Here is a 7,289-nt window from a genome sequence, read left to right on the forward strand (position 1 = left end):
ATGGGGATTGGGCCTGGGTGGGATTGTTATCAATGCAGGCTCGATAGGCTGAATGGCCTCCTTCTGCACTGTAGGGATTCTATTCTATTCACAACATGGTCAAAGAGGTTGACCAGAACTGCACACAATATTCCCATTGTGACCTCATTAGTGCTTTATACAATTCCAACATTATATCCTTATTTTGATATTCTGTACCTCTGCCAATGAAGGAGAGAATTCCATATGCCTTCTTTACAACCTTGTCTACTTGAACTGCTGCCTTTATGGACCCGTGTACTTGTATGCCAAAATCAAGTGGAGAATGTGGGCACCAATCCCACTACCTCTCACATGCAAAGCAAGCACTCAACCATTTGAGCGAATTCCTCCAACTTAACCCTTATCTTGCCTGGTCTACATGTGACTCCAGCCCTTTGGCAATGTGGTTGACTCTTAAATGCCCCTGAAAGCAAGACACTCAGTTCAGGGGGAATTTAGGGATGGGCAACCAATGCTGCCTTTGCCAGTGGCACCCACATCCCACGGAAGAATAAAAAGAAATTCAGTTAAGAGTCAGCATAGTTATGGAAAAGGACAAAGTTAGACCAAGAGTAAAAGTTTAAGTTGGGAATAGGCCAATTTTACAAAGCCGTGATTAATGTGATTTGGCAAAGATGGATTGGAAGCAGCTGCTCAAAGGTAAATCTGTGTTAGAGCAGTGAGAGGCATTCATGGAGGAGATAGTGTATTCAGAACAAACATTTTTCCAAAGCGGTAAAAAAAGGGGTTCCCAATTCTAGACTTCATGGATGTCAAACTGCATAGAGTAGTATAGGGTAAAAAATACATTTTTGTCAATTACCATTTATAGTCTAGATGGATTCCAGCAAGACTTTTGATTTGATTTGATTTATTATTGTCACATGTATTAGCATACAGTGAAAAGTATTGTTTTTTCCGTGCAATAAAGACAAAGCATGCCGTACATAGAAAAGGAAAGGAGAGGAAGGTCAGGAAGGGTGGTGTCTCCAAGATGGCCGACCTGAAGCAACACAAGGGCCTGAGGTTCCTGGCTCAGCCCCCAGCCCCAGGCCCTCGGCCCACTGCACTGCTCCTCTCCCAGATCAAACCCATCATGAAGTACTGTCCCAACATCTCCAACATCAACCAGGGCATGATCCTTTTGACCAGCAAGGCCAAGGAATTATTTGTGTAGCATCTTGCCACGCATGCATACAAAAGCAGCAGTTCAAAAAAAAACTAATCTACAATAACCTGGCTGACTGTGTGGAGAACTCTGAAAGATTCTAATTTCAGGCTGATACCTTGCCAAAAAAGATCTTGGCAAGCGAATACCTCAAGATGCTTGAGGAGGAGAAAGAAGGAGGAGGTGGTGATGGGGAAGGTGATGATGATGAAAATGACAGGATGATGATGAGGAGGATGATGAGAAGGATGAAGAAGAAAACAAGCCCAAAAGGAAGTTAGAAAGTGTTTTTAACTGTGCCAGCATCTTGCTAATGACTGACAAAGGCTGCAGCAGACAGCAAGAGGAAAACACAAAGCCCGAGACTATGGTCTATTTGGGATAAGTCAACACAAACATACAAATGCACAACTTGTAAATTCCATAATATAAATAACTGTGAAAAACTGAACAATGATCAAATAGGAAGGCTGGAGTTAGTGTTAATAATTCCTTCAGTTCAAGGATAGGAAACTGCTGTATTTCTTTGATGAGTTCGTATTTTTTCCTTCCTGGTTGTGTTATTGATAAATGGCACAATAAATGTGATATATTATTGTGAACTATACTTCTTTCTGTTTGGAAAAATAAAGAGAAAAGTAAGAGCCCATGGAATCTAAGACATGTGACAAATTGGATCCAAAATGAGTTCAGAGGCAGGAAGCGATTTGATTTGATTTGATTTATTATTGTCACATGTATTGGTATAAAGTGAAAAATATTGTTTCTTACATGCAATACAGACAAAGCATACCATACATTTCAAAGGAAAGGAGAGAGTGCAGAATGTCGTGTTACAGTCATAAGTAGGGTGTAGAGAAAGATCAATTTATTGCAAGGTAGGTCCATTCAAAATTTTGATGGCAGCAGGGAAGAAGCTGTTTTTGAGTCAGTTGGTGCGTGATCTCAGACTTTTGTATCTTTTTCCCGACGGAAGAAGGTGGAAGTGAGTATGTCCGGTGTGCGTGGGGTCCTTGATTATGCTGGCTGCTTTTCCGAGGCAGCGGGAAGTTTAGACAGTTTCAATGGGTGGGAGGCTGGTTTGATTGGTGGACTGGGCTTCATTCATGACCCTTTGTAGTTTATTGTGGTCTTGGACAGAGCAGGAGCCATACCAAGCTGTGAGAAAACCGGAAAGAATGCTTTCTGTGGTGCATCTGTAGAAGTTGGTGTTGTACCTGTTAATTCTCAGATACTTTCAACCAGTTTACTTACTCCAAGGTTTTACCCCGGTGCCCTTATTTGCAAGGTGGACAAACACAAGTAAAGATTCAACAAGTTTATTAAATAACACAATTAACCCTTAAATTACTCACATAAAACAAGAGGATACCCCAGATTCAAGTCTACTACCCGTAAAGATGGTTTGGTTAAACTGCAGGCCCGATTCTCTGAGTCCCTCTGGTCTGTCGTCACGAAGGTGAGTCTCGATGGCCGCTTCTTCCTTCCTTCCTTCCTTCTCTGGTCAGTCTTCCGAATGGTCACGGCTATCTCCCCTGTCGAGTCTTCGCTCCAGTGTGCCTCTGAGTGTGTCCCTTTATCCCCAGCCTGCTTGCCTTTCCAGAAACTTCTCTGGCTTCCGGCCAATGAGGTCCCAGGAGGGGGTTCCAATACCCAGTGGGTTTCTTGATGTCTGCCTGACAGGACACCAGGGTCCGCCCCCCAGGTGTCCATCTCCATGTTGTTGAACTTGTTATCAGGATCTCTTGGTGACAGAAAGTCTGGCCCGATCTGGGCTTCTAACAATAGACCGATGCATTTCAATGAGGTGCCATGATCTCCTGCTAAGTCTCAAGTAGAGTGTAACGACCTTTGATGGGTGGTTGATGGGTCAGGCCCAGACACATTTGTGTATTGTACAATTGGCCTGCCTGAGGTGTGACTGTGTTTGATTTCAAAATGCTCAATTCTTTAGGATATCCAATTTTATCAGCCTTAAAACTAGGCCCTGTTTATATCACCACATTGGTGATAGTTGTAGCTGACATGCCAAATTTCCTTAGTCTCCTGAGAAAGTAGAGGCGTAGGTGGGCTTTCTTAAGTATAGCATTGGCCTGGGGGGACCTGGACAGGTTGTTGGTGATCTGGACACCTAAAAACTTGAAGCTCTCAACCATTTCTACTTCATCCTCATTGATGTAGACAGGGGCATGCCCTCCACTATGCTTCCTGAAATTGATGACTGTCTCCTTCATTTTGTTGACATTGAGGGAGAAATTATTGTCGTCACACCAGTTTACCAAATCCTCTCTCTCAAAGTGTAATGATTGTTGGGTTTCTCTGACAGGATGGCTGTTTCCAATGCGCTTCCACATGGCTCAGTACTGGATCCCTTGTTTTATTTTCCAGTACATATCAATGATTTAAAATTAACTGTAGGGGACATCATTCAGAAGCTTGAAGATATGAAAATTGGGCATATAGTTGATAGTAAGCAAGCTGTAAACTGCAGTAAGATATCTGAACAGAAAAGAGGCAAATACAATTCAACCCAGAGAAGAATGAAGTAGTGCATTTGAGGAGAAGAAACAAGGCAAAGAAATATACAATAAATGGTAGGGTTTTGAGAAGTGACAGAGGGACCTTGAGGTGCATGTCTACAGATCTGATTTTAAAGTTATATCTCCTTGTCCTAGACTTCTCCACTAGTATGAAGTATTTCTTTCAAATCCACCCTATTAAGCAACATAAGATCATTTCAGAATAATTTGCCTATGCTGACTCATTGGTAGAGCTTGCAATTAGTTTAATTCCCCTGCTCTCTCCTCAGAGTTGTGTTAATCATTCCCTTTTGATGTATTTATTCAATTCTCCTTTCAATGTTCCTCTTAAATCTGCTTCCACTGCCGTTTCAGTCAGTGCCTTCCACATCACAATTATTCACTGTGTAAAAAATATTGCCTCATGTCGCCTCAGGTTCTTTCTCTATCACCTTAAATCTGCTTTTTAGTGAAGGCACCTCTTCTGCATCCTCTCTAAGACTTTGAAATCCTTCCTAGAATTCCCAGTGGTGCCCAGAGTTTGCTACAATATTCCAGCTGGAGTCCTTTAATAGAAGGTCGAGCAGATCTCCTTTGTTTGTTTCTCTATGAATGAAACCAAGGATCCCATTGCTTTTTTAACAACCTTCTCTACTTGTCTTTCCTGAAACCTTCAAAGATTTGTGTACATATACCCAAGTCCCTCTGCTCCTGCTCCTCCTTTTAATCTGTACCATTTGGTTCCTATTGCCTCTCCTCATTCTGCCAACCAAAATCACACTTCTCCAGGTACAATTTCCTCTGCTGTGTCTGCTTATTTGTCTGACTCGGCCAATGTTGTCTACCTGATACGCTGCAGGAAAGGATGTCCCAAGGCATGGTACATTGGGGAGACCATGCAGACGCTACAACAATAGATGAATGGACACCGCTCAACAATCACCAGGCAGGAGTGTTCCCTTCCACTCGGGGAACACTTCAGCAGTCATGGGCAGTCAGCCTCTGATCTTCAGATAAGCATTCTCTAAGGCGGTCTTCACGACACACGACAACGCAGAATCGCTGAGCAGAAACTGATAGTCAAGTTGCGCACACATGAGGACGGGATCTTGGGTTCATATCACGCTATCTGTAACCCCCACGACTTGCCTGGGCTTGCAAAATCTCACCAACTGTCCTGGCTGGAGACAATTTACACCTCTTTAACCTATGCTTGGCCCTCTCTCCACTTGCATTGTCTGTACCTTTAAGACTTGATTACCTGTAAAGACTCGCATTCCAACCATTATCTTATAAATTTGTGTCTGTATATGCCGTGTGAACAGAACTCTTCACTCACCTGAAGAAGAAGCCTGAGACTCCGAAAGCTTGTGCTGCTAAATAAACCTGTTGGACTTTAACCTGGTGTTGTGAGACTTCTTATTGTGCTTACCACAGTCCAACGCCGGCATCTCCATATCTGCTCATTTCACCCGCTCTCTATGTCCTCCTGAAGTGTGTTACTGCCCTTCTCACTCTTTATTACATTGCTGAGTTTTGTGTTATCCACAGACATTGCAATCATTCCTTGAGTAGCTCAGCCCAGCTGTACATCAGAAAAAGCAGTGACCCTAATACCACCACCTGGGGAGGCGATGGGCTCGTGGTATTATCGCTCGACTATTAATTCAGGTTCTGGGAACCTGGGTTTGAATCCCGCCACGGCAGATGGTGGAAAATGAATTCAATAAAAAAATCCTGGAATTAAGAATCTACTGATGACCATGAAACCATTGTCAATTGTCAGAAAAATCCATCTGGTTCACTAATGTCCTTTACGGAAGGAAATCTTGCCTGGCCTAGTCTGGCCTACATGTGACTCCAGAGTCAGAGCAATGTGGTTGACTCTTAACTGCCCTCGGGCAACTAGGGATGGGTAATAAATGCTGGTGACACCCATATCCCATGAATGAATAAAGAAAATTGTACCTTCAGCCTGACAAACAATTGCTTTCTGCTCATTAGCCAATTTTTATTCATACTGCTGGTGTCCATTTAATCCAATGGGCTTCAATTTTGTGAACTGCTTTATGCGGTTAATGATACCAAGTTGGGTGGGAGGGTGAACTGTGATGAGGATGCAGAGATCCTTCAGCGTGATCTGGACAGGTTGGGTGAGTGAGCAAATCAATGGCAGATTTGGATAAACATAAGGTTATTCATTTTGGAAGCAAAAACAAGAAGGCAGAATCACTGTAAATTGGGAGAGGGGAGTGTGCAGCGGGACCTGGGTGTCCTTGTGCACCAGTCGCTGAAGGTAAGTATGCAGGTGCAGCAGGTGGTAAAGAAGGCAAATGGTGATTTGGCCTTCATTGCGAGAGGTTTTGAGTACAGGAGCAGGGATGTGTCATTGCAATTATACAGGGCCTTCGTGAGGCCACACCTAGAATATTATGTGCAGTTTTGGTCTCCCTTTTCTGAGGAAGGATGTTCTTGCTCTCGAGGGAGTGCAGCAAACGTTTATCAGGCTGATGTATGAGGAGAGATTGATTAGGTTAGGATTGTTTTCACTGGAGTTCAGACGAATGAGGGGGGAATCTCATAGAAATTTATAAAATTCTAACAGGACTAGACAGGGTAATGCAGGGAGGATATTCCCAATGGTGGGAGAGTCCAGAACCAGGGGCCACAGTCTGAGGATTCGTGGCAGACCATTTAGGATGGAGGTGAGAGTGACGGTACAAGATGAAGGCGTGTAAAATCACCGGCTCCAACGCTCCCCTCCCTGATGAGGTCAATGCATTCTTCGCCCATTTTGAGCAAAAGGTCAGCGAGAGCATGCCCTACACCAGATCACCAACAACCTGTCCTGGTCCCGCCATGCTGACACTATAGTTAAGAAAGCCCACCAACACCCCTACTTTCTCAGGAGACTAAGGAAATTTGTCATGTCAGCTACGACTCTCACCAACTTTTCCAAATGCATCATAGAAAGCATTCTTTCTGGCTGTATCATAGCTTGGTATGGCTCCTGCTCTGCCCAAGACTACAAGAAGCTACAAAAGGTTGTGAATGTAGCCCAATCCATCACGCAAACCAGCCTCCCATCCATTGACTCTGTCTTTACTTCCTGCTGCCTCGGCAAAGCAGCCAGCATAATTAAGGACCCCACGCACCCCAGACATTCTCTCTTCCGCCTTCTTCTGTTGGGAAAAAGATACAAAAGTCTGAGGTCACCAACCGACTCAAGAACAGTTTCTTCCCTGCTGCTGTCAGACTTTTGAATGGACCTACCTTGTATTAAGTTGATTTTTCTCTACACACTAGCTATGACTGTAACACTACATTCTGCACTCTCTCATTTCCTTCTCTATGAACGTATGCTCTGTCTGTGTAGCGTGCAAGAAACAATACTTTTCACCGTATGCTAATACATGTGACAATAATAAACCAAATCAAATCAAATCAAATGAGACATTTCTTCACCCAAAGAGTGATGAGCCTGTGGAATTCATTACCACAGGAAGTAGTTGCTGCCAAAATATTGAATATATTCAAAAGACAGCTGGATATCGCACTTGAGGCGAATGGGATCAAAGATT

This window comes from Mustelus asterias, chromosome 7 (assembly GCF_964213995.1).
Source record: "Mustelus asterias chromosome 7, sMusAst1.hap1.1, whole genome shotgun sequence".
NCBI classification, from domain to species: domain Eukaryota; kingdom Metazoa; phylum Chordata; class Chondrichthyes; order Carcharhiniformes; family Triakidae; genus Mustelus; species Mustelus asterias.